The sequence below is a fragment of the Monodelphis domestica genome, chromosome 3 (genome assembly GCF_027887165.1).
Source record: "Monodelphis domestica isolate mMonDom1 chromosome 3, mMonDom1.pri, whole genome shotgun sequence".
Taxonomy (NCBI): Eukaryota; Metazoa; Chordata; class Mammalia; order Didelphimorphia; family Didelphidae; genus Monodelphis; species Monodelphis domestica.
Genome location: NC_077229.1, coordinates 189,223,803 through 189,250,586, shown reverse-complemented (window position 1 = coordinate 189,250,586; position 26,784 = coordinate 189,223,803). Strand labels below are relative to the sequence as shown.

The 26,784-nt window shown below is 36.5% G+C and overlaps 1 protein-coding gene and 1 pseudogene across 7 annotated transcripts in view; one reads left to right on the top strand and one right to left on the bottom strand.

Moving 5' to 3' along the window:
• LOC103103448 (60S ribosomal protein L7-like) overlaps window positions 1-14,754 on the top strand; it is a 28,188-nt pseudogene extending 13,434 nt beyond the window's left edge.
• MYLK4 (myosin light chain kinase family member 4) overlaps window positions 1-26,784 on the bottom strand; it is a 156,095-nt gene that overhangs the window by 55,547 nt on the left and 73,764 nt on the right. The gene's annotated exons all lie outside the window — the stretch shown is intronic.

The window sequence follows — 26,784 nt, the reverse complement described above, 5'->3', positions numbered from 1 at the left end:
AGGTTTCTCTCAGACCAACCGTTCCAGGAGAGCTCCCAAAGAGAAGTGAGGGGATCTGGCAGTTTCTCCTCAACTCTTCCATGTTCCTTCTTTGAATCCTCCATCTTCCTTGCCCTTCCCTACCTTGGGTTGCTCTTTTCCATGCTGGATCTGACTTTCTCTCTTACAAAGGATTGGATTAAATGGCCTCTGAGACCCTGTCTAACTCTAAATTTATGATCCCAGCCAGTGACACTGATCAGAATAATGGACTCCTCTGCCTACATTTTAATGTCCCATAACTATTTTCAGGAGTCCCAATAGTAAAAAAAAAAATCTGCATGTGTTTCTGCGTGGAGACTATCTATTCCAATTACCTTCCTTCGTTTATGAAAATCAACTAGAAGTGAATATTTCTATTTATTTTATGCAGAGAAAATATTTGTTGCTTCTCATTCTTTGGTAACTTTGTCAATGATTTCCTATTCCCTGGGGGCGGGGGGTGGGGGGAGAATAGAACTTCCTTATTCTAACCTGACATATGACCCATCCATTTATTTTTATTTCCCATTATTGAGCATTTCACCAGCTAGGTAATTACCAAACCTGACCAAATGGGCTCATACAAAAAAAGACTACATCCTCATCATATAGAAAATCCTCTCTAAATATAGTGAACTGTCAGATAATAGAGGGACCTGAAAAATAATTCAACTACCCCCTTCCATTTTAAAAATGAGGGAATGGACTAAATGGTCAAAAGTGAATAGACCAGTGTCACATTGGTAAAAAAAAAAAATAGGCAGTTGTACAGAATAGAATAGAAATAAGATGCAAAATAGAGCATACCTGAGAATTGATTATTTTTGTTTCCAAAGTACTACAAATATTCTGTCCATATTATGGTTGAGTAAAGTGTGCCATAAATCAAGAAGATGAGTCAGGAATCTAATAAATTATGGATCCTGACAAAACCTACAAAATGATATACCTACTTTTTTAATATCATTTTTAATGTTAGAAGGAAAACAAGGATTCAGGACATGCAAAAGATTATTTTTGCAATTCTTATCTTTATAAAAGTCTCTGTGCTATTTTTAAGATCAAAGGTACTGCTATGGAGAAAGAAGATTAGATTCTGTACTCAATATTGTAGTATTAAATAGTTCCAATTGGATTTCAATCCAGATGATCCTGCCTTCGAATTCATCACTCTCTCCACTCGACCATGTAGTCTTTTCCAGTAGTTACATAAAGGAAGTAGAGTCTTTTTCCTCTTACCATCTCAAAAACTATTTGCTAAATGACACCCAAAACAGCAATAAATAAATAAAAGCCGACAATGAGGTGACAGCTGGCCTCCACACCAGAAATGTACAATCACAGATGGAAAGTTCAATTACTAGTCTTCCAAGAACAAAATTTAAGTCTGTTTTGAGTTAGGAACCTCATATAAAATTGTGCTCAGTCTATGTTTACTGCATGCAGCTGTAGCTTTCTCAAAGTGTTTCAAATGAACTTTTCCTTCTATTCTGCAAAGGTAACAGCAAGGAAAGAAGCAGTCAGCAAGAAAACCAAAATATTGACCTAAGATCATATTGGCAGTTCTTTAGATATATTCATCTGTCTTTCATTCACTGAAGCATTGACAAGATCATGAATTTCTAAATTTAGCTATTTTATCCATTTTTGACCAGTGAAAAATAAATGAGCAGGTGATAAACTGCCAACAAAACAAGATATTATAGTATCAAGAAAGCATGATATTATGGAAAGAGTACTGAAAATAGAAAATCTGAGTTCTAATCCTGGTCCTACTACTACCTCTGTAGATCTCCATTTCTTCATTTATATAAATCAGGAAGTCTGCATGAGATGATATCTAAGGTCCAAGAGGCTGATGATAAGGATCCAATTTGGGCTAAATTTCATCTAAAATTCAATTCTAAATTCAATGAGCCTAAATAGAGAATAAAGGGGCACTGGGGCCAGACTAAGCCACACTTGCAAATCTTCCAAACCTAAGCAGTGGGAAAGGGCTTGGTTTGAGCCATAGGTGAAGAGGATTGACCATCAATACAGTTTCTTGATTTTAACCCTGTTTTTCTCTTTTAAGTTAATTATTCATTTTCATCACTTCCATATGTTATCAAATTGACAGTAAAACTACTTGGTCTTGTGATTGAGAATTCAGGGAGACTGGGCTCATGAACTTTTGAAGAGATTTAAACTCCAACCAGACTCCAAACCTGGAAATAGCTAGAGATACTATATAACCTAGATTGCAACATAACTAGCCAAAAACTTTTGCTGAACATCATAATTGTGATTTTTTTTTGTTTGACATTCATCTCCAACGACCAGAGTCACCAAAAGAATTTGAGAGGAAAAGGGTAATAATAATCATTGTAGTTAACATTTACATAGCGCCTATGTGCTAGGCATTGTACTAAACACTTTAAAAATTTGACCCTCACAACAACTTTGGGAGGTAGGTGCTATTTTTATCCCTACTGTACAGTTAAGGAAGCTGAGGCAAGCTGAAGTTGAGACTGGCCTATGATCACATATTTAGTAAGTGTCCACGGTAAAATATCAACTCAAGTCTTCCAGACTCTAGTGTTACTTCTCTATCCCCTGAGTCACTGAGATGCCTCTATCAGAAAAAGGCCCACAATGCCAATATGCTTTGGCATCAACATTGCAGTTTGTTCTGGTCATGTGTTTAATATGCAACTTAATTTGAGGTCTGGAATGACTAAGATGATGAGAGGGAAGGGAAATTTGAGTGTGCCTTTAAAAAAATGTAACCAAAGGAGAGTTGTGCAATTTAACTAAAATTCCATGAAGTATCATTTCAAAAGACAGCATTAAGTGGACAAATATTTTTATGTAGTATCTGAGACTACTGCCCTGAGCCTCTTGTATCCTTGCCAAGAGATCTTGCTTCAATACTTCACTATAGGAAATATAAAATATTCATATGCCATAGAGACAAATATACTCTGGAGAAGGCAAAAAATTCAGGAGCTATTTTCCAGAGCTGAATGGAGCCTGTTGAATAAAATGCTACCACTTCTCCACTAATACATGGCAATTTAAACCTCTGAGCTAGTGATATGATTTCCTCTATAATCATGCCTTTAGTGAATTTCTGGGGCTTACATAAGTATTTCACTTGATAAGATGACCTCTCCTGAATAAAGTTCACCTATGTGAGCGGGTTCTCTTTTGGCTTTCACCTGTCTAGTCTCTGTGTGCCAGATTCTAGGCTAGCCCATTTAGGGCAGCTTGTCTCTAACAGATTCGGAGAGTAGAAATCTTCCCCTGTGAAGGAGAGCTTGTCATTCTCTGAATAACAACATGATGAGCGCCACTCCTATTTTGGAGAACTACTCAGAGTTTTTGAGGACCAAGAGAACTGCCATCACTTTGGTCTATGGTGATGCAAATGATCAAAGCTTGAGATGGAAATCTAAGGCAATCACTTTTGTGTGAACCTTGGGTAAATCACTTAACTTTTGTGCACCTTATTCTCAACTTTAAAATGAAGGAGGTAGACTGGATAATCTCTAGGGTTCTTCCAGCTCTCCTTTAATACAAAGGAACCCAAGCTAAGCAAATAATCTCTGAAAATTAATCTTTTAGGAATTCAGGTTTGAGGAGTTGGCCTGAATGACCTAAAAATGGGAGCAGAACTAATTTCTAAAGTAAACTAAATGGAATAAACTTCTGCCCAAGTCATAGCTAAAATCCCTAATGGTTTGGCTACTTCTAAAAGGTTCTCTCTGAAGTTGGACAGGGTCCATCTTAGTTGTGCCTATCTGCAAAGGACCAGATTTCTATAAATGTGTTCAAATTTATACAAGAGTGTATGGAGACATGACTATATACCAATTATTCACTGCCACTGATATGCTACTGAAACCCAGCATTTTAATTCTAGGGGCATTGCAAATTCTTAAAGGAAATTCTTTTCATGCTTAAAATTCTTTTAATGCTTAAAAAATATCCTAGAAAAAAAATCAACTTGAGTTCCTTTGTAAAGAGAGCTAAAATCTATTCCCATTTCCACTAAACAATCAGCTACATGATCTTGAATAAGTATTTTAATATCTCTTTGCCTCAATTTTCTGCTATGACAAATGAGTATAATATTAATATTACTTGCTCCTCCCTACCTCATAGAATTATGTCACAAATAAAATGAGATAATCAATGTGAAGATAACTTGGAAAAAAGAATACTATGCCTATTTTTGTCAACATAACTAATTTTCTTGACTCATTGAACAAGGATTTATTAACTCGAGCTCTACATACTGTCTTCCTTACTGCCATAATAGTATGCTCTCCTCACCTCTGCATAATAAAAACTTTTGTTTGTCTATAGATAGGTCCTTTGTCACTGGGACTTGTTCAGCACTGCTGAAATGTGAGCTACCTCTATGTGTGACCCTGAAATTTGGAAGAACATCCACCCTTTTACATAACAGACATTGCAAAGTAGTCACTGGTATTATATCAGAGAGTAGGTCTCCCTGTCACTGGCTTGGTAGGAAAGGCTTTAACCATGAGCAATCCAAGGAGAATCAACTGAGTTTTAGCATGGTCAGAATTCGGTGGATTAAGAATTTTACCTCTTTTGTGTCTGATGCCGACTAGACTGTAAGTTCCCGATAGGTGAAGGATTGTATTTTATTTCTCTCCATATCCCTTAGAGTGTCTAATAGTGTATCTTCTCTATAGTAAACATTCATTAAATAATAGCAATAAGATCTGCTATTTCATTGGCATAATAGGAAACTCCCAAATGAGGAAACGATTCCAGTTGGCACCTTCTCTGCAATTTCTGCTATAGTCCCAGGATTACCTGGAGCCCTGAGAGGTTAAGAAACTTGCTCAGGGTTTCTCAACCAGTGTGTGTCTCCAACAGGATTTAACCTGGCTCTGAGATCAGCTCTCTCTTGTCCACTAAAACATCCTGCTTTTCATCATAATGAATGAATAATGACATACTTATTCAAGGCTTAAGGTTTACAAAGAACTTCCTTCATAACAGCCCTGTGAGGTCTGCAGTGCAAGTGTTATTGTCCCCAATTTTATAAATAAGGAAAGAATTTCAAAATAGTAAGTGCTTTTGCCCACAGTTAGTGATTTTTGAGAGCAAGAGGTTGAATTATGAACCCTTTCAAGTCCTGCACCTTTTAAATGCATTATAATGATTAAGTTAGGCAATGTCCTGAAATATCATGGGAAGGCAGGGCATCAGAACTTTTTTTTAATATTTTAAACTCACTCCCACTCTTGCCAGAGATGAACAATTATTTCTGAGGCAAAGAATGCTGATTTCATTCAATTTGCCACCTTCTGAAGAGAAAGAGCAATCTCTTTCAAAAAATTCTCCATAGCTAGTAAATCCCTAGTTCTAGTTTTCAAGGCTGTTCTGAAGCCTTCTACACACATATCTTCTTTGGGGAGCCAGTGGCACTGATAAGAGATCAAATCTCTGAAGGAGAATGTGAGTTCGTGCGTGGAATACCGCCAAGTTCCAAGCAAGAACTGGGTCTACGTCAAGTTCTCTAAAACATGTCGTCCATAGTCAATCATTCTTGAACAATGATGCTCTTGTCAAGTCTATGCATGCAGAAGTCTTTGCTCGCCTTCCCTTTCCCTTTTCCAAGAGTTCCATATGCTTGTTCCATATGGAAAATGAAAGGCTTTTCTATGTCTGGGGATGAGATGAAAAAGTTTGAATTCTGCACAGGAAAGTTCAGAACTTGTACCAGCCTGAGGTCCCTAGAAATTAAAGATTTATGGACCTTTTCCCTTCCAGGCACAGGAGCCCGCAGTTTGTTACGTGTCACCACCACCCACTCCACCAGGACTGCTGCCATTTGAGCATCTACACACGCTGGCCAGCACTTTTTTTCAGCCCTGTGAATGCTCCTTTGTAGGAGTAAGAGGACAGTGCTGAGTTCTGAGTGACTGAGCTGCTTACAGGAGCCCTGCCGAAGGCACTGCCCGCACTGGCTTTGTCAGCTAGAGCTGAGTGAACCATAAATAATATAAGGAGAATTACAAAAAGAACACAGATGGACCGACGCACATGAATCACAGTGCCTCAGCCTGTATTTCTTCTCTTTTTCGGCTTTAAAAATAACCTCTCTGCTCACTCACAGAGAAGGGCTGGACACCACTGACAACCCTGGGTAACCTGAACTTCTGAACCTTCTTTCCAGAAGTGTTCTGTGGAAACAAAAAAGAAAGAGCAACTTTGTTCACTTCTCAAGTCCAGTGTATACTTCAGGTGATGTCTGATGGTCATTATGGCATTTCAGACTCCCTTATTAAAATTTCTCTTTTACGGTCTTCTTGAAAGAAGTTCACACCTGATCAAACATCTTTAAATGAGCTAATATTTTTTTAAAAAGAAGAAAAATGCCCAAATATATTATGGCAGATGCCTAAACAGACCTCCGGAATGCAGGCTGGAAGGGCGGTTATCCCCACTCTTCTCACAATCCGAATGGCACCTGCTTCTGTGGTGGATTTTTTCTCAGTACCATTGCTTTGCAATGAAAGGAGTTATATTTGAGAGATAGCCTCATGAGCCTCTCTTTACTTCTGATTTCAGCCACAGGAGAAGAGTGTGGCCTAACATCTCAACTACTTGTCTAACAATTCTACCCTAAATCTGGTCTTTCTGAATCAAAAACTCTGATGATAAAAGCATCTTTGGGAGACCTTCAGATAGGCATATCTCTATTCTGATTAGTATGCTTAGACAGAAGCATAAACAAAAATCCTCTCACCACATCATGGTCTGATTTAACAGAAAGACCACAAGTTGAGGGTACCGGGTTCTAGTCCTGATTTTGCCAGTAACTTGATTTATGGTGTCAGGCAAGGGACTTATCTGCTCTTGGTCTCGGATTTGTCATATGTAAAATAGGAATGATCACATCTGTTCTACTTACGACAGAGAATTTTTTTGTAAGTTCATGTGAAGTGTATGTGTATTACCCATTTAAATTACATATATGTTTGTGTGGATTTATTTAAATGCAGCTAACAGGAAGATGTGAATGATATCTCTCGCATCTGACTCACCTTTCTCTAAAGAAGACGTTGATTCCTGCCTGGAAAGAAGCAGGAGATAAAGGCCAAGAAGCCAGCTTCTCTGCTTTCCTCAGAAAGGAGAAAGCAAGGTAGAATTATATCTTTCTCCCCTGCTAAATATTGTTAGACTAGGAAAAATAATTTGCAGTCCAAGCCATTCTCCTGGTCTCCATCCTTAAATGGGGAAGGAAGAGCCCAAGTTATATCTAGATTGACTCCTTTCTCATCAAATGCTAATTACACAAAGGCCATCACAAAGAGTGAATAGGAACAGACCCATTTATCCAAGTCAATAGCAAACAGAAATCAGAAAAGTTATAAATTGAGATATACCAGGAAATAAATACATAGAGTGAATGCAGTCTCTACCTTTCTCTCAGGACTGAGGAGGGTAGGTACTCTTTTTGCTTTTATCTTTGTATTTCTAGTGCCTGGTACATGGTAAGAACTTAATAAATATTTTTGATTATTTGATTAAAATAATTTGCATAATTAGTTATGTAATGATTACCTAGTCTTTATTAGTTATTCTCTAGTATTAGTTATCATCTAGTCTTGGACCTTCATTTTATAAATGAGGAAACAAGGCTCCAACTTGCCCAAAGTCACCCACCTATTTAGGTGGAGAGTCTTCACTACATGTCATCTGATTGTTCTGTGATATTATATAGTAATGTAGTATATTACAGAAATAGATTATGCAAACAGAAGTTATGATTGGAAACAAAAATACACTACAGGCTCCACATATATAAAGACATAATTATCTTTTCAGTTCTAGTTGTCTACACAAAGAAAATTTACTATATTTTCTTCACATATAATGGACAGGAGATAATGGATAAAAGAAGGATTTTCTTGAAAAACCCATTGAAGAGTATTAAAAGTCCATATACAATCAATACAGAACACAAACATACATGCAAACCATAATATGTCAATAGATTTCTAGCCCCAGGCACATTTCCCCACATGTTTTATATTAGCACCCAGAAGAGTTAAGAGAAGGCCACCATTTCATGGGTAAAGCTGTGAGGTTGAAAGTAATTAAATCTTGACTGTTTCCCACCCCCTAACAGAAGTGACTGTGCCAAATAATTTAGCCTTAATTGACTGTGAACATTCATAGCATTTAATAGCCCTCAAATTTCTTCCCTGTGTTAGTGAGTTGATGCAAATGGTACTTTGATGCAGATGGTACATTATATTTCCCGTCTTCTTTCTGTTATTTATATTACAGTTAGACTTTGTTAATTCAGAGTAATGGGGAGTAGAAGAAAAAACAATCTGAATTTGTGAAAAGTTTTAAGTGCATTCAGAGAAATGTATTTTCACTATTTTCAAAAATAATTAAGTAGCACATATAGGGAATTAAATGTTATCAAGTAGAGGACCTACTAAAGCTATTTTAATATATTTTATATATTTATATTATATATTAATTATTATTAATTGTTAATATATAATCTAATTAATATATTTTAATAATAAAAGCTATTTTAATAAGCACATTTTAATTAACATATGACTTCTAATGCACAAATGATTTAAAATAAAGTTCCTTAAGTAATTTAAACAATTCACTCAGACTTTTGTTTACATCAGTAATTAGATTAGTAATGCCCTTTACATTAAAAACATTAAAGTTAAATTCTAAGTAATTAACTAATCTAATCAACTGCCTTGAACAGGGCAAAAATTCCAAATTAATGAAGTAAAATTTTAAAGGTTTTTGCTATGTTTTTGGATTTGGGTACCAAAGCTCCCATAGTAGAAAACATAAAAGGTAGAAGATTGAGCCAGCTTCAGAGACAGAAAAACCTTGGTATAAATCTGCTTCTGACACAGATTGGCTGTGTGACCCTGGACAAATCATTCTCAATGACTCAGACAACTCCTAAGACCAGATGAAGAACAGGTGCTGATCTTTCTTGGTAGAAGGACTTTCATCATGAGAATATTGCTAAATAAATGAAATCTTGGGTTTCTATGGTTTGTTTAACCTCTAATATCCTGAAAATGTGATGTTATTACCATGGGGCATATAAGAAAGCACTATATAGTTCCATAATTGAATTATCACTTAGATATTACAGGTATGCCTCGTTTATTGTGTTTTCACTTTACTGTACTTTGTAGATTTTGTGTTTTTTGCAAATTGAAGGAATGTGGTAACCCTAAGTCAAGTAAGACTATGGGTGCCATTTTTCTAACATCATGTGCTCACATCATGTCTCTGTATCCTATTTTGGTAGTTTTCACAATATTTCAAACTTTTTCATTTTTATTATATTTTTCATTTTTATTATATCTGTTATGGTGATCTATGATCTTTGATGTTACTGTTGCAGTTGTTTTAGGGCACCACAAACCATGCCCATATAAAATGGCATATTTAATTGATAAATGTTGGGTGTTTTTTTACTCCACCAACCCACCACTCTTGGTCTCCCTCTTCTCAGGTCTTCCTATTCCCTGTATTGTATTCCCTGGGACACAACAATATCAAATTTAGGCTAAATAATAACTCTACAATATCTCTGAGTGTTCAAGTAAAAGGAAGAGTCAATTTCATTATTGTCATGTTTTTAGAAATTGCCACAGCAACCCCAACCTTCCAGAACTACCACCCTGATCAGTCAGCAGCCATCAATGCTGAGGCAAGATTCTCCCCTAGCAAAAATATTACCACTCTCTAAAGGCTCAGATGATAGAATTTTTTAGCACTAAAGTATTCTTTAATTAACTTATGTACACTTTTAAAGACACAATGCTATTACACGTTTAATAGACTAAAGTGTAAACATAACTTTTATATGCACTGGGAAACCCCAAAATTTGTGTGACTCGCTTTATTGCAGTGGTCTGGAACCAAACTCACAATATCTCTAAGGTTTGCCTGTATTTTGTTTTCTCAATTACTTATGTATACATGCTTGAAATTTTATAAGCCTTTAAAATTTTAGCTTCTAAATCCCAAAATCAGACAATTTTTAAGAAAAAACATTTTAGCAGTGTTTCAAAATACTATTTCCTTTTAAGTAGGAAGCCCCACAATTCATTTTTCTATTGATTTTCAGGTTAAAACTCTGCCTTGCAATTCCAACCTATATATCATGAAGAACTACTTCAAGGCACTAAAATAAATATTTTTTTCCTAAGCAAATCAACATCCCAGGGCATTGGAAGGACAAAAGGAGATATAATAATCTCCACATAAAAACTATTACATAGATGGAATTTGGAGTCCTCATTTCATAATTTCACATTATACCTCTTCCCCCAACTACCCTGCATCTGTCCTTCCATTTTGGTCTAGTCTTTTTCATATTTCCTACTCTATTTATTCATGATCCAGACAGAGCACTTCATAAATTTATAGCTCCTGGCATCCAATATTATAAGAAAGAGTTCAAGTGGAAATGGTTGAGTAGTAGACTCTAACTCCAATAGTCTCTGGCTATGATCCCTGAAGTGGATTAAGTAAAAACTCATAGGAACATGGATATTACTGCCACCTGAGGACATTAACTCTAACAACAACAAACCTGTCTTCTCTACTGAAAACTTTGACCACCTGTGTCATTTGTTTCCATTAATTTATTGTTATCAAATAATTTTGTCTCTCTCCTCCTTTTCCTCTTGCCAGAAAATTGGCCCCTTTTCCTCTTCCCTCAGCACCTGCTGCAGATGAGGATGTGCACTAGGCCAACACACACAGGATATTCTAGATGCTTCTTAGCCACCAGTAGGGGCACTACCCTTCCCTCATACCATTTCTGTTTGTAAATCTCTATGGAGCAAATATGAGAAAGAAAACATGTCTTGGGGAGTTTGAAGTAATGAAAAATGAGGATAGAATACTGTGTTCTAATCCTAATTCATGTAAAAATTGATTTAAAGAATCATTCTTATTCATAATGTAAGGGGAGAAGATATCTAAAGTTATGAAGTTCCTGAGCATCATCCTGAGAAAAAGCTTAAGGCTTGTAGTACGTTTGGAGGTGAAAATTACTTGGGAGAGATCTTTTAATCAGAATTTTAAGTACTTTGGCTAAATAATACAATCAGAGGCACTGAAATAAAATAGCTTGGCAGTTTCTTCCTAATCCCTAGACCAAGGACTATAACAAAATAATTCTCTGACATAATCCTACAAAGTTGCAGTTAGTTGGTAAGGATTACATGATATTGAAATATGCAAATTTAAAAACCTTCCTATTCAAAATATAGAATTTCCTATATCATTCTCTCTCCCCTGTTCTTCTTTTCTCTTAAACACACATGTACATACACCTTTAATCTTTCCCTTTCGGCTCTTCCCAAAAATATGTGCAGATATCAACTATCACTATACAAGTAAAATTTCTCTTGTCTCTCTTCCAGGCTAGTATCCTCTCACTCTAGAATTCTCTGTTTTCACTATTCCTGCTTCATCACTTGCTCACCCTCAGACCTCTTCTGGCTTCTTTCCTCTTGACCATCAAGAACTGACTTTGTCTACTTCCAACTCTGGATGAAGCAATACACAATAACTTACCTTTTCAAAGTTACTTTCATTAACAATACTTGACTAAAACTACTCTTTCCAAGGTCGCAAATGACTTCTTAATATTCTCTCCTTTGACCATTCCAAAATGGTATTCAAACTCCTTCCTATACAGGTCATTTGCTTCTAGATAAACATCATTCTGATAATATTCCTCTGATACTCAGGACTGAACACTGGATGTGGGAGTATTGATGACTTCATTTGACCAAACAATATGCTATTAATTAACACAATTGAATATTGTTTAGCTTTATATCAGAGTTCAATATATGTAAACAGCTTTAGCACAATAGTTTCAACACTAGAAGGAAGATTTAACCATATAGAAAGCAATAGTAAAATTAAATTTAAGCATTTGAAAAACTGATAATACAAAAAATTCATTTGATAGGTTTAATAATTCATTGACATTGAGGTCTATAAGACATATGTGTGTGGATATGTTTATGTGAATTTTATCTCATTTAATTCCTATAATAATCCTTTGAGAACAAGACTGCATTTGTTATCCCCATTTTGCAGATGAATGAAGATCAGAGGTATCCTAACTCCAAGTCTACTCCCCTTCCGAATATAAAATGTTACCATGAATTGGATTCATTTGTATTTGCTCTAATTAAAATCCAAGCACATAGAAGAAGATAACTCATACAGCATGTAAAGTCAATGGGATGTCAATTGAAAAGTTTTGTGCCATTCCATATAGACTCTGTTTAAAGGCAATAAGCATTCCTATTTTCTCAGTAGGTTTATGAAGTCAAGCCTGGTAAAAGAACTGATGAGGGAATGGAAGTCCTTCAATGTGGTTATTAAGGAGTTAATTTTCCTGCACTTACTCAGCAATTTCAGTCAAAAGAATCGGTCCAGTGTGTCAGGAAGGGTAGTGGATGAATGGCACAGTGTGGGATTCCCCTGATACTAATGACGTTAATGGCAGCCTGTACATCCATGGGGCACCCTGTACTCTTAAAGGGGAGGGCCCTTGCCCCTGTCCCCATACTCTCTTTTTTCCTACTCATTTACAGGGTGGAGAAAAGAGGTTGAATTTCTACACCCTGAAAAAACATAAAGTGAAAAATTATCCACTACCCCTGCAAAACACTATTTCCAGGAAGCGGGTTTTAAAGGAAAATTCTTGACGTCCTGAGGCTAAAACCAGGAGGTGTCATAACTTTGAAACTAAAAAATGAAAGAAGTACTGTCTCCAGGTGCACTGAAGGTTGTACCTCATTTCATCTGTGAAGGGAGCCTGGTTAAAATCCTTGGTCATGGTCCAAAAAATACCCTGGCAGTTAGCATCCTGCATTAAAATTTATAAACCACGAAAGACCTTTTCTTACAGAAAAGTTAATTCAGGATGGATAGCCTAAAAAAAAAAAAAGACTTGAAAGGGATAATCATCAGAAGTGGTTATATGGAAAACTCGATGTAAGTAATGCCTTTTACTCCACCAGAGTGAACTAAAAATATCAGCACTGGAGATTTCAGCAGGAGGGGGAAATGCACCAAATGCAATTTCATGTCTAAAAAATCATATCAAAAGCTTATTTTGGAACTTCCAGTTTTGACAACTAAAAATGACAAAATGATGGCAAAAAAAAAATTATTAGGAAATCAGTCCTGACAAAAGGATGGAAACAGACAGTCATTTATGCAGCTCTGCACTGAGAAAGGCAAACCACACCAACTCCCTACAACTACTTTGAGGCTGGATCAGTTGGTTTGGGATAGTATGAGACAACAGACCACTTCACTCTATATGGAATTTAGCCACCCTACAAGTACACTTATACCTTTCACTCCTTTCTACTTCTGGTACCCATACTATCATTCTTACACTTTGGTATAAGGGAGTTCGATGAACAATGGTGAGTCTTACGTGGATGGGAGATGTGTGGGGAAAGGATACTAAAATAGGTGGCCACAATGATTCCTACTCCAAATTGGAATGAAATTACCATGAGGCACTCAATATGGTAGCCGGGACACCGTTGAGCATTTTTTTGTGGGAAGACAAAAGAGAGAGAATAGTTGGGGCTTGGCTCCCTAGGAGTTCTTCTAAGTGGCCAGGTTTTAGTAAAAGATACCTATTATATTTAATCAAGATCATCTGACTATACTTCCACTCTTAAAAACCAACCTTTGTTATATATTGCCAGTTCTTATTCCCTAGTTGTTTCATGCATTCAACTCTTGTTTCCTCAGCTAGACTGTAAAATTTTCAGCAGTAGGAACAATATCTGATACTTCATTTGTCACCTTCACATACTCTGCATGGCAAAATGCTGGGCATACTATAGGTACTTAATAAGTACTTATTATTCTTTTCCTGGCTGGAATCATGGTGGGCGCAAAAAAAGAAGCTACCATCTGTTCCAGAATCCCTTCTGGAAAAGCAAAAGACCTTTGAAGAAGAAGATGGCTATAAAAAAGGTTCAAAAGATATGGAGAAAAGTTATCTATGAAAAAGCTAAAGCCTCTCATAAGGAGTACAGACAGATGTACAGAAGTGAAATCCAGCTGACTAGAATGGGCATGCAAAGCTGGCAACTACTATGTATCTGCTGAACCCAAGTTGGCTTTTGTGATCAGAATCAGAGGTATCAATGGTGTTAGCCCAAAGGTCTGCAAAGTATTGCAGCTTCTTCATCTTCACCAGATCTTCAATGGTACGTTACGCTTAAGAAGGCTTCGATTAGCATTCTGAGGATGGTGGTACCATATATTGCATGGGGTTACCCAAACCTGAAGTCTGTGAATGACTTGATTTACAAACAGGGTTATGGCAAGATCAAGAAACAAAGAATTGCCCTGACTGATAAGGCCCTTATTGCAAAATCTCTTGGTAAATATGGAATTATCTGCATGGAGGACTTGATCCATGAGATCTACACTGTTGGCAAGCACTTCAAAGCTGTCAACAATTTCCTGTGGCCCTTCAAATTATCATCTCCATGGGGTGGAATGAAGAAAAAGACTACACATTTTATGGAAGGTGGAAATGCTGGTAACAGGGAAGACCACATCAACAGGCTTATTAGAAGAATGAACTAAAGGTCTCTACAGTGATCATTTTTCTAATGGTCTGTTAATAAAAATGCCTGTGATAAAAAAATAATAAGTGCTTATTAACTTTACCCAACCAGAGGAATATAAGATTCTTGTGCTTTTCTTATAACCCCTTGGTCAGAAGGCTCTTAGTGTGGACAGAGCTCATATATAATTTACTTTGGCCCTAGGAATTCCAGACTATATCAACACATCCTATCTGGTGCCCAAGCGCGTGCAAAAAAAAAGAGGCAAGTTAGCTTATCTGAATCAAAATAATGGGAAGGTTGTTGAATCCTTGTATTAAAGCTAATAAAATGCAAAATCAAGAAGGTTTTAGATGAAATTCCAAGAAGATTAAGTTCAGTAAAAAAGCTGAAAGGATCATTGGATTAAAGGCCTTTTATTCCTAAATCCTTATTTTACAGATGAGATAAACTGAGGCCCAAAAAGAGAAAATATCTTGCCCAATGACACATGTGTAGGATAGAGGTGGTATAAACTCTGGTCTTTTTGACTCTAAGTTTAGTGTTTCTTCCATTACCCCCATATATCTCTCTATATTTTAATTCTACTGAAGATGTTCCCACTTTCCCAAAGAACATATAGATCATTTTTCCTCTAAAAGTTCCTTTACTTATATCACATGATCAAGTATCTAATAAACTTTTGCCCAAAACTGGTCCTTATAGTGAGATAGTAGATCATAAAAAGATCCATTCATCTTCTCCAGTTCAATTTATTTGGAGTTATAGCCCACATGGAGAAAATGGCAAATGGAATCTACTCATTTGATTCAAATGTTAAATACATTGAAAGGAAATTTAAGATTAAAAATAATAATAATAAAATGTTCCCATTATTTTAAGACAGTGAATTTCAAAACAACTCAATTGAAATTTCATGTTATTTTTTTAACTCAACAGGGATTAGGGACAGAAAACTAGGCCTATGATTTCATTAGGATTGCCCAGATAAGGAAATTCCCTCTATCAATGCAGTTTTTTAGTACATTCTCTGTGACTTCTGTTTCAAGTTGCCTAAAGTACTGAGAGGCTAAATCATTTTCCTAAGATCACATAGATAACATGTCTCAGAAGAGGATTTGAATCCAGGTCCTTTTTACTTTGAGCCCAGATCTCTGTCCTCCAGGATAAGTCTGAAGCACATTATGGATCTGAACCAAAATTTAAAATATCAGTTTAACACGAAGAATTATTCTACCATTAGTGGTAGGTGGTTTGATTTTGGCTCATGGTTTCAGCTCATTATTTTTTCAACCTCATATTCAGGGTTTTTTCCTATATATATAAATAGGTTTTGTAAGTAGAAGTGTGAAACATATCTCAATAGATGCTTTCCACCTTTTGCCAAAGAGGGGTGTGCTAGAGCCAACTCAAGTCAGCTTTGGGAAGAGCCAGTAGTGAAATTTTCAATATGAGCATTTAATTACACCTCAGAAATAAGTAAATGTTACAGATCAGGACTTGATTTACTATTTTGTAGATGTGTAGACTGAAGAAAGTGATGTTAATAATACATATTAAATTTAAATGTATTTTGTTCAATTATTTTTTCATTCAGTTGTAAAAGAGTTTACCAGCATATACTTAATACTATCTCTCTTGAGCTCAATAAACTTTTTTTAAATTGATATTTTAAGAGAGATTATAGCCAGGCTTAGGGTCAGAAAGACCCAGTTTTCAGAGTCTATTTCTGCTGCATATTAGTTAGATGGCTCTAGGTAAATCATTTAACTTTAGTCCCCCAACAACTTCCTAATTCGAGAAGATTCCAAATAGCTGATGATTTGTATTTAGTGAAGGAAGCATCCTTACTGGGAGTGCTCTATGCCAGTGAAATAGGTCTGAATCAAAATTAAAAATCTCAGTTTAACACAAAAAAATTTAATGTTACTCTTAGTATTAGGTTCAATTTTGGTTCATGGTTTCAGTTCATTACTTTTTGAACCTCATATCCAGTTTGTTTTTTTTCTGCATTTAGACAAGTTCTACCAGTAGAGGTGTGAAACATTGCTCAATAGATGGTTTCTGCATATGAAAGGCCTCAACCCTGTACTCCCCATATGTATGTAAGGGATGCCCCTTTCAGATTTGAGCAAATTTTCAATATTGTGGAAAGGAAAACTGAATCAAGCTTTTAGCCTTTCTGCCACTGAGGTAGAACCAACAGCAGCTGGAATGTCGGAGGGAAGATATTGACAATGATGACAGTTGGTGAGGGGAGGGGACTTGGAGAGTGACAATTGCTCTTGAGGACTCTCCTGGCCCTCTGACAGGAAGGAGCATTCTCTCCATGTCTCTGGATAGAAGCACCTCTATTCCTGATTTTTACCAACTATGTGCTCTTCCTGGATTCCTGTGATCCTGTCATCTAACAAAAGGATTGTAGGGGAGAGGTTTGAACTTAAGTTCAGCCTGTAAGGCATTAGAGACAGGCCCAACCGGTTCTGAAGGTCAGAACTTTTTCTTCCTCTTGCTGTCTTCTGCTAAAGACTTTGAATTTAAGAAAGCTAACATAGATTAGCATAGACAAGAATGATAAGAATAAAAGAAACCCTCTACAAGCCTGCAAGGCCTGGCCTCAGCTCAAAAGCTGAGAGAGACTCAAACCCAATCTGGGGGAAAGTATAGGACAATCCTTATTTCCCTCAACCCTGATACCCTCCCAATCCAAATGTGTTATTAAATTCATCTTGAGTTAAATAGCCTGCAGTCAGATAAGAGAACTATCATTTCAGGGGGATATAGAGGGAGCAGAACCTAAGCACAGTCATTCAACCATAAATGGTCTTTATTGGACCCCTGCCAGGCAACCTTGGTCTTAGGGAAGGATTGTCCCTTAGGAGGGTCTGGCCTACCTGCCCTGGGGTATCTTCAACATCAATCAATAGAGAAGACATCCCCTCAAGCTTTCATAGTTGGCCCATTTCTTAGGAACCCCATACTTCACAGACAGCCTCTCAGCAGGGGGTATCTCTCTCCTTTTACCACATCAGCATCCCTCTATCCCTTCAACTCCTTCATTCCCTTTTACAAAACTTTCCTTATCTCCTGTCCCTATTCAATCCTCAACAATTCCTTTAAATATTACAGTTTGAAGGGACAAATAACAGGGAAAATGAGTTATAAAGGCAAGTTATATTCATAATGCATTTGTACATTATAAAGCATGTCATTTGTTCCTGCTATTGTTCAGTCATTCAATCCTATTTGTCTCTTTGTAACCCTAAGGAAAATGGCATGCCAGGCACTACTATACTCCATGATCTCCCAAAGTTTCATGTTCATTGCTTCCATATATAAAGGATGAACCCATTTCAAATGTGAGTGAATCATTTTTTCAGCTTGTAAATGATATAAAACTTTGTCCCTCATCAAGGATAAAGCTTTAAGTAGCTCATTTTGCATATGAAAAGCCAGAGAAATAATTGAGTAAGCAGGCAGAGACCATTAGCTTATCCCTTGAACCCAGATCACCTCTATACCTCCCCCCTGGCCATTCATTTTGTATAGACCAACCAGAACACTTTAGAGCTTAAGAAATTGGGGGATCCAGAACCCAAGAGTTATATGCTTTTGGTCTGGGCTACAGAGATGAAGATTTGGGAAATGTACTGGATTTAACCCCATACATAGGTTAGGATGAATTTTTCTCACCAAGAAGAGCTGGACTTATACTAGGAAGAGGTGTTGTCTACAGAACTGGGGAGTCTTCTGATGGTCTTAAAACAAGAGAGTCCTTGGCTCTTTCTGAAAAGGCATAGTAACACCCCAGCTGAAGATTGCAATGGAGCTTGAAGCTGAAAGTGGCGGAGACTACAGCTATCTAAAGGAGGGTAGAGATCCAAGGAGGCCAGGTGGGGCAACACTTCCAACAAAACTGCTCTACATTTTGAGGAGAAAGCCTGGACCTAGCATTGAAACTACCTACTGCAGAAATACTGACAAGAAAGTGAAAAGATCTCATATTCCTGGAGTTCCAAAGGTAAAGGTTTGATTGGCTCCATATGTTCCTTTTGCCTGTGCCTATACTTCCAGTTTTTGCCTATTCCTTCCTATATGTGTTTTGTATATTGGTGGGAGAACACTCCCCAGGTTTATGGAGATTATCTTCTTTTTTTATATTTTTTCATGTTTACATAATCACTTTTTTTCCCTCCCCACTCCCAGAGCAAACGAGCAATTCTACTGGTTTGTACAAATGTTATCACTTGTTACCTATTTCCATATCATTCATTTTTGCCATAGAGAAATCTTTTAAAGCCAAAACCCCAATTCATATACCCATATATACAAGTGACGTTATGTTTTTCTTTTGCATTTCTACTCCCATATTTCTTTCAATGTGGATAACATTCTTTCTCATAAGTCCTTCAGGAGTGTCCTGGATTATTGCATTGTTACTAGAACTAAAGTTATAGGAATTATCTTTTGTAGATACTTTCTTTTACTATGCATGCCCTTTAAGTAAATGCCTCTGCTCCAAGTAAATGCATTTGTTCTAAATGATTGTTAATGAGAGACATACCAGAAAGGAAATGAGAATGATAATGCTCATAATGAAGACCTAAAGGGTTATCCTCTAGAACCTGAGGTAACAGCTGCCTAGTCAACTACTAGACAGTGCAGTGGAATTCTGGAGCTGGAGTCAGGAAGACCTGAGTTCAAATCCTGATGCAGTCTCTGTGGTATCTTTCCTGCTCATAAGTGAATAACTTTTTGATAGGGACAGATCATGTTAGAACCTAGGGAGCCTCAAAAGGTCAGAAGAGTGAGCAGAAGTCCAGCAATTAGAGCCCATATCAGAATCAATTAGTCATCATAACTGCTACTTCAGGTTAGGAACTATCCCTGAATAACAGCAAGCTTGAGCCAGTCCAACAGTGAAACAATTTGGCATATGAGACATTGTGCCCCCTAAGCAAGGGAGCCATTTGTCCAATGGCTACTCCACCTCCAGGAGCAAACTTGGTGTGGAGAATGTTTGGTAGTTACCATTTAAATCAAGTTTACTCTCCCCAAGAGAGCATGTTGGTATGTAGAAGGGAGGGATGTATTAGAACATTGGCTTGGAAGGATAGTTTTATACTTTGGTTCTTGCTATATTGTCTCAGTAAATATCTCTTCATAAAAGCTAATTGATGTTAATTGGTTAATTAACATTAAGGAAAGGATAATGATTCATATGATTTCAAGGGGAACGTACCAGATGGGAGGGATCATGAGCAACAGCACTAGGTACCACAAGCCTTCTAGATTACCCCAGAACTCTGGGGATGCAACCTGCCAACCCATGAATGGGAGTTAAGAGAATGAGCTTAAAGCTTCTGCTACATAATGTAAAAAGGATTGGTTGGTTGATTGGTTTATTAAAATAGGAAGTTGAATTGATATTCTATTTCAATCCTTACTATTATCAAAATGTTTTATACATTTCACAGCTTATCTAGAATCTCAAGCACTGAATAAGAAGCAAAGCATACCTAATTCCTACCCTCTAACTGTTTACAATGGAAAACATTAGCTTCCAGACTAATGTTTAGGGAATAGACAAAAAAAAAGTGTTAGATAACTAATTCCAAATTAGACAACAAAAGAGTATTTACATATATATCACATATATTCAAGGAGTAAGTATACTTTATGGTTGGATGTTTAATGAGATGCCTCTAATATAGTGATTCACTTGTCTTCTTTTTTAAATATTGATGTTGTTTTTTTCTAAATCACTATCACTTCCCAACAACTCCCTACTATCGCTATAACCTCAATTGAAGACTCTATTATTATAGTAAATCATTATATCAGCACTCTTCTCAGATAGCCTTTCTTTCCCCATGTCCCCATCTGCTCTGCTGTTCTATTTATGGACCTAAGGGAGGGCTAGTAAGACCGGAGTTCAATTTCATTGAACTTCTCAAGTAAAATTCAAAGAATGTGACAGACATCATTACTAGTACTCAGTCTTCCCTTTCTAATTAGGAATGGCAGGGTCAGCTTGGTGGAATGGAGAGAGTGACTGGTTAGGAATCAGAAGATCTAAGCTCTGCTTCGAAGCTGTAGAACCTTGAACAAGTTTCCTGTCTTCTGTGGACGATGGGTCCTCATTTAGAGCATGAAGAGTATTGTAGACATGATATCTAAGATCTCTTAAAGTTCAAATAGTGTATTTTATTAATTTGTTCAAACAAAAAAGACTACCTTCCTTCTTGATTTTAGTTACAATATAATTATCACTGTATATAGTATTCACCACTAAAAAATGTTTTAAAAATTCTGACATTATGTCCTTCCTTTTTTACTTGTTTTTCATTCCACTTAATTATCTTACCTAGTCCAGATTCCATTTTTGCTTTCATCTTAATTTCTCACATGTATAAAATGGAAATGAGGCCATATAATAATGGGCCAAAGAAGGATATATATAATATTCCACAATTTAGTTTATTCTAATCCTAATAAAACTTTCCAAAAGGCATTTAATTCTACTTAATAATCATTTGTTGAATGCCTCTTGGGGGTAAGGCACTGTGCCAGACACTAAGAGATATACCCAAATAAAATAAATTATAACACGTTAAACCTTTTGTGTCTCATATAAGAAAAGTTTCAAAATAAATATTGTGTGTATGTATGTATACATATAAGTGGAGTCCCAAATGACCTTTAAATGATCACAGTCTGCTCTTTCTGATGTCAACCTAGGAGAAGACTTGAGGGACTTGCTTCCAAAAATGTATGACAGTGTATTGTGGAGGACCCTGCCTTCTATTTCAAACTATATGCAATTACTCTACTACTGTTTCTTGCCCACTTATTACATGGTTTTTAAAAAGCCTTTAACTGACTGCTGACTTGAACTGAGTATGCCTACAAAAGACTCCATCTCTCCTATTTCTTAGTGCCACTGAGTGAGGAAAGACAAACTACTGTGAGCCTCCTGGTGAGGAAATGGCCTTGGGCTCAGTCTCTTTCCCATGAGTACAGAAAGCTCATGAGTACAGAAAGAATTAGGGAAAGTTCCCTTAAACTCTTTATAATATACCTAGTAAACTGAGGGGCTCCTTACAGCTCCAAAGCATGTAAGCACCAAATTAAAATTCACAAATTTGCACTGAATAAAATATAAATTTTAAATTGATTCCCAATTATTTCCTTTAATAATGGGGGTGGGAGGGAATGTCAGTACAAAGAATTCTAATGGGAATAATCCACTTGGAAATTTCTTCTGTATCACCATAGTCCCAGAGGCCATCTATGAGGTAACTGCAGAGGCATGCCCAACCCATCTTGAACTGGTTGTGCTGATTGTCAAATTTTTATTATAATAATTTATATCTTGGGAATTGGCAAAATGAAAGGCTTGATTTATTGTTTTATTGATTATCTTGACTTGGGAAACTGATGGAGAAGATGTAAATAATGCAGATTAAAAGTATATTATGAGTACATTTTTTTGGAGTGCCAGTCAAACATTTACAAGCATACCACTGGGTGGCTGACCTCTACCTTATTTGCCATCTATTCTCTCAATACCCACCTTCCAATTCCTTAATTTGTGCAATAGAGGGGTTTGTTTATTTATTTTGAAAGTATTTAACTACTATTGCAACATGTTCAACTTAATTTGCTTCTGTTTCTCCTCTGTCTTGCTTACTACTCTGTTGGAATGAAAAAATGGAAGAGCAAAGAAGAGAAAGAAGAGACATTTATCAAGTGAGAAAATATAACACTATTATATTTATGTAATATTATTATAACTTAACAATTTACATAATATAATGATATTATTGACGACAATGATGATGATTATGATGACATGTATATAGTGCTTGCCATGTGTTATGTGCTTATACTAAGCACTTTACAAATATCTCATTTGATCCTCAAAACCCTGGGAGGGAGGTGCTATTATTTTCCCAACATTATAGTTGAGGAAATGGAAGCAAATAGAAGTTACATGTATTGTCCAGAGTCACACAGCTATTAAGTATTTGAGACCGGATTTAAGCTCAGGTCAGGTCTAGCACTATATCCACTGAACCACCTTGTAGTCTACAGTATAGAGAAAATTGCTAGAATACAGGGAAGACCTCACTGGAGAGCTTGGGGAGCTAGAGAGGAAGGCAGCCACAACACCAGCTGAGGAGCAGAGAGTGTACATGTGATTGAAAGTTAAGTATATTTTTCATAGCACAACCAACCAAAATTAGATTTGAATCAACTGTCTTTGTTATAACAGTATCACATTCTGCAAAATGCCATAGATTCAATTTAGTTCAATCTTAGGTGCTGATGGGTGGTTCTATATATAGATTCATTAACACTTCTATCTTTAGGGATGGCAACCAAAGCATTTGATTGAAAGGAGACAGAAAAGGAAGAAGGAAGGTAAATTAAACAGCTTAAATATCAAGAAAAGAATGTATGTATATGTGATATATATATATATAATAATATATCATATTACCTACCTTCTTGGGGAAGGGGATATATGAGAGGGAGGGAGAGAACATGGATTGCAAAATGTCAGAAAATTAATATTAAAAATTATATTGACACATAATCTGGAAAAAAGAAAAGAAAATACAATTTGACCAAGGCTATACAAAAGAACTGTCCTTTGTAAATCAGATATCCCAATTATTTTGTTAGGAAAATATTGTGACCATAATTTTTTTAAATCAATGTGGGGAACTCCCCTTGGTATTGGACCTCAACCAATGCAGGTTAGTATCTGTTTTGCAACTTTAGGATTTAGAAAGCTGCCTGGGAAAGATATTAGCTAATTTATTCAAGGTCACAACCCCACTACATGTTAGTCAGGACAAATCTTCCTAACTTAGTGGTTGCTCTCTATCCATTATACCACGATGATTCTTCTTGTAATGAAATGGCATCATACATTAAAGGTAAATGATTCCTACCCTCAAATTTGTACTATTTCACAAAATCTTAGGTGGATGAGTGGACATAGTATAGGACTTGAAGTCAAGAAGACTCAAATTCAAATCTTGTCTCAATTACTTTCTAAATATGTGACCCTGAGCAAGTCACTTTGCTGAATTTTTATCCAAGTCATGCTCTCTCACCATGGATGTGTCCCAAGATTCTATCTTGGGCAGCCTCCTTCTCTTCTCCCTATTCTATTTCACTTGGCAATCTCATCAGCTGTCATGGATTCAATTATCTCTATGCTAATGATACTACCATCTACTTTTCTAGCCCAAAGCTCCAGTCTTACACCTCTATGTGCCTTCTGGACATCTCAAATGGAAGTGTTGTAAAATATCTTATACTCAAAACTGAACTTGTAATTTTTTATTCCAAGCCCCCTCCTCTTCCTAACTTTACTATTATTTTTGAAGACTCCCTCATTTTCCACTTCCCTGGGTGCCATTTAGGTTTATCTTTTACTCCTTACTTCCCTATATCCAATCTCCAAGTTCAGTCAACTCTACCTGCATATTATCTCATGTCTATTCCCCCTTTTCTTCTCTGATACTACTATCACTCTGGTGCAGGCTCTCATCCCCTCTGGTTATTACTCCTTCCTCAAGTCTCTGTCCATTCCAATTCATCCTCCATTTAGCTGTCAAATGAATCTTCCCTAAAGTACAAGTCTGACCATGTCACTCACACACCCTTCCCCATTCAATAAACTCTAGTGGCTCCTTGTCATCCCTAGGTTCAGTTTTTAAATCTATTTAGTGGCCAAAGTCCTTCACAATCTGGTCCCCTCTTGCCTTTCCAATCTTCTTCGATTTACTCCTCTGCCATGTATTCTAGGATACAATGATACCAGCCTCCTTGCTATTTCCCAAACAAGATGTACCATCTTCCAGCTCAATGCTTCTTTCCTATCCCTCATTCCTAGGATTCTCTTCCTCTTCCTCTTCCTCTTCATTTTCTGGCTTTCCTGATTTCCTTCAAGTCTCAACTAAAATCCTGCCTTCTATAAGAAGCCTTTCTTATTTGCCTTTAATGCCTTTTGTTGCTTATCTCCAATTGATCCTGTCTATATCTAGATAGTACATAATTATTTGCATACTGTCTCTGCCATTCAGTTGTAAACTCCTTGCCAACAACAAATGGTTTTGCTTTTCTTTATATTCCCAATGCTTGGTGCAGTTCCTGGAACAGAGAAGATATTTAATAAACACTTGTTGACTGACCAACTTAATCTCTCAGCCTTAGTTTTCTCATCTTTAAAATGAGAAAAATCATAGCACAGACTTCATTAGCACTTTACTTCATCCCTAACTCCCACACTGAGTCATTCCACCTCCATTATTTCTTTTTTTTTAAACCTTTATCTTCTGTCTAAGGCAGAAAAGTGTTAAGGTAAGTAAGACTAGGTAATTGGGGTGAAGTGATTTGCCTAGAATCACATAGCTAGTTAGTATCTGAGGTCACATTTGAACCCAGATCCTCCCAATTCCAGGTCTGCTATTCTGTGCACTGTTCTATCTAGATGCCCTAATGTTTCTATTAATTAACTGTTATTAAAATGTATGTCATAAAATTCTTCATGCCTTATATTCCCAAGATACAAATTGAATCTCTTTATTAATTATAATAATAGCCAAGGTTCAAATAGATAAGGATCAAATGAGATGATGTATACATTCCACTTTCCAAGCCTTAAAGGGCTATGTAAATGAAAGCTATTATTATCATTATACAACACTGAAAAGTGCATGGGATTTGGTGTCAGGAAAAGACAAAAGTTCAAATCCCACCTCTGGCACTTAGTAATTGTGTAACAATGGGTAAATCAAATCATTTAATGTATCTAAACCTGTTTCCTCATCTATCAAATGAAGTTAACAATACCTGGAATAGTTACTTTAAAAAATTATTATGGAATTCAAACGAGATAATATTTGGGAAATGCTTAGTAAACAAAAGTACCATATTAAAGTTGGTTGTCATCATAATATGTGACATAGGGGAAATAAGGCAAGGAACATTTTATGGCATGTACTTAAACTCTGGTTAATTAACATAAATACTGGAGTTGGAATGCCTCCAGGACAGGGGTGGGGTGAGGTAAATACAGCAACTGAATAGGAAAATTTCATTCTGGAACTTGATAAATCCAGGCTTCACAATGAGGTATTCTGATAGTGAGCTTTTATTTAAAATCTAGGAGATGGGCATCAACAGATTATAAGTAATATTATCATTCTCATAGCAGAGTAACAGAGTGAAGACCTGTAATTTAGGATCTGTGTAGGCTAATGTAAGAAGGCAATTTCCAAAAGAAAAGCTGTCAACTTTATTTTTAAGGTTTGAAAAAGTTGTGTTCTTTTTAAAGAAACCAAAGAATTTAGAGCTGGAAAAGACCTTCAAGATCACAGTCCAAGCATCCTCTTCCCATTCTAGTTTACCCATGAAGAAACTGAATCCAAATAAGGTTAAGATTAAGAAAGTTAGTAGCTGTGCCAAAACTAGAACCCAACCCTCCAGGCTCTAAATCCAGCATGGTTTCCATCACCCATAGGTACAAAGTGCATAATAAAATCTTTAAGAGGAGTATCTAGGGGCAGGAATTCAAGCATACAATCTATTTCGCTATATAAACTCCTGTTTACAAATCCACAGTTAGATACCCCCAGAGATGCATCTGTTGGCCAGGAGCTCAGGAGACAGAGAGGCACAAGAATTTAGTGAGGATTCTACAACTTCACGTGTCTTAGATTAGACCTTTCCTGGAACAATCTATCACTTTGATGACCATTTTAGACCTAGGAATTTCCATGATGCAGGATGGCTGTCAGCATCTCTTCATGGGTTCATTATCTCTTAAATGGGCATAGAACTTGACGTCTGTATTGCCCCACAGAGATTACCGGTCTAAGCCCAACAGGGAGTGCTGTGTGTGCCTGCCCGTCACTTCATAAACAAGTCAAGATTGGTCACTTACCACCAGCTTATCAAACTGGCTGTAGTACAAGTTCTGTATTTTGTCTGCCTGGGAAATCTAATGGAGACAACTATTAATAGGCATATTTATTTTATTATGGAAAACATGCCCTTAATGTTCAAGAGAGGGCAA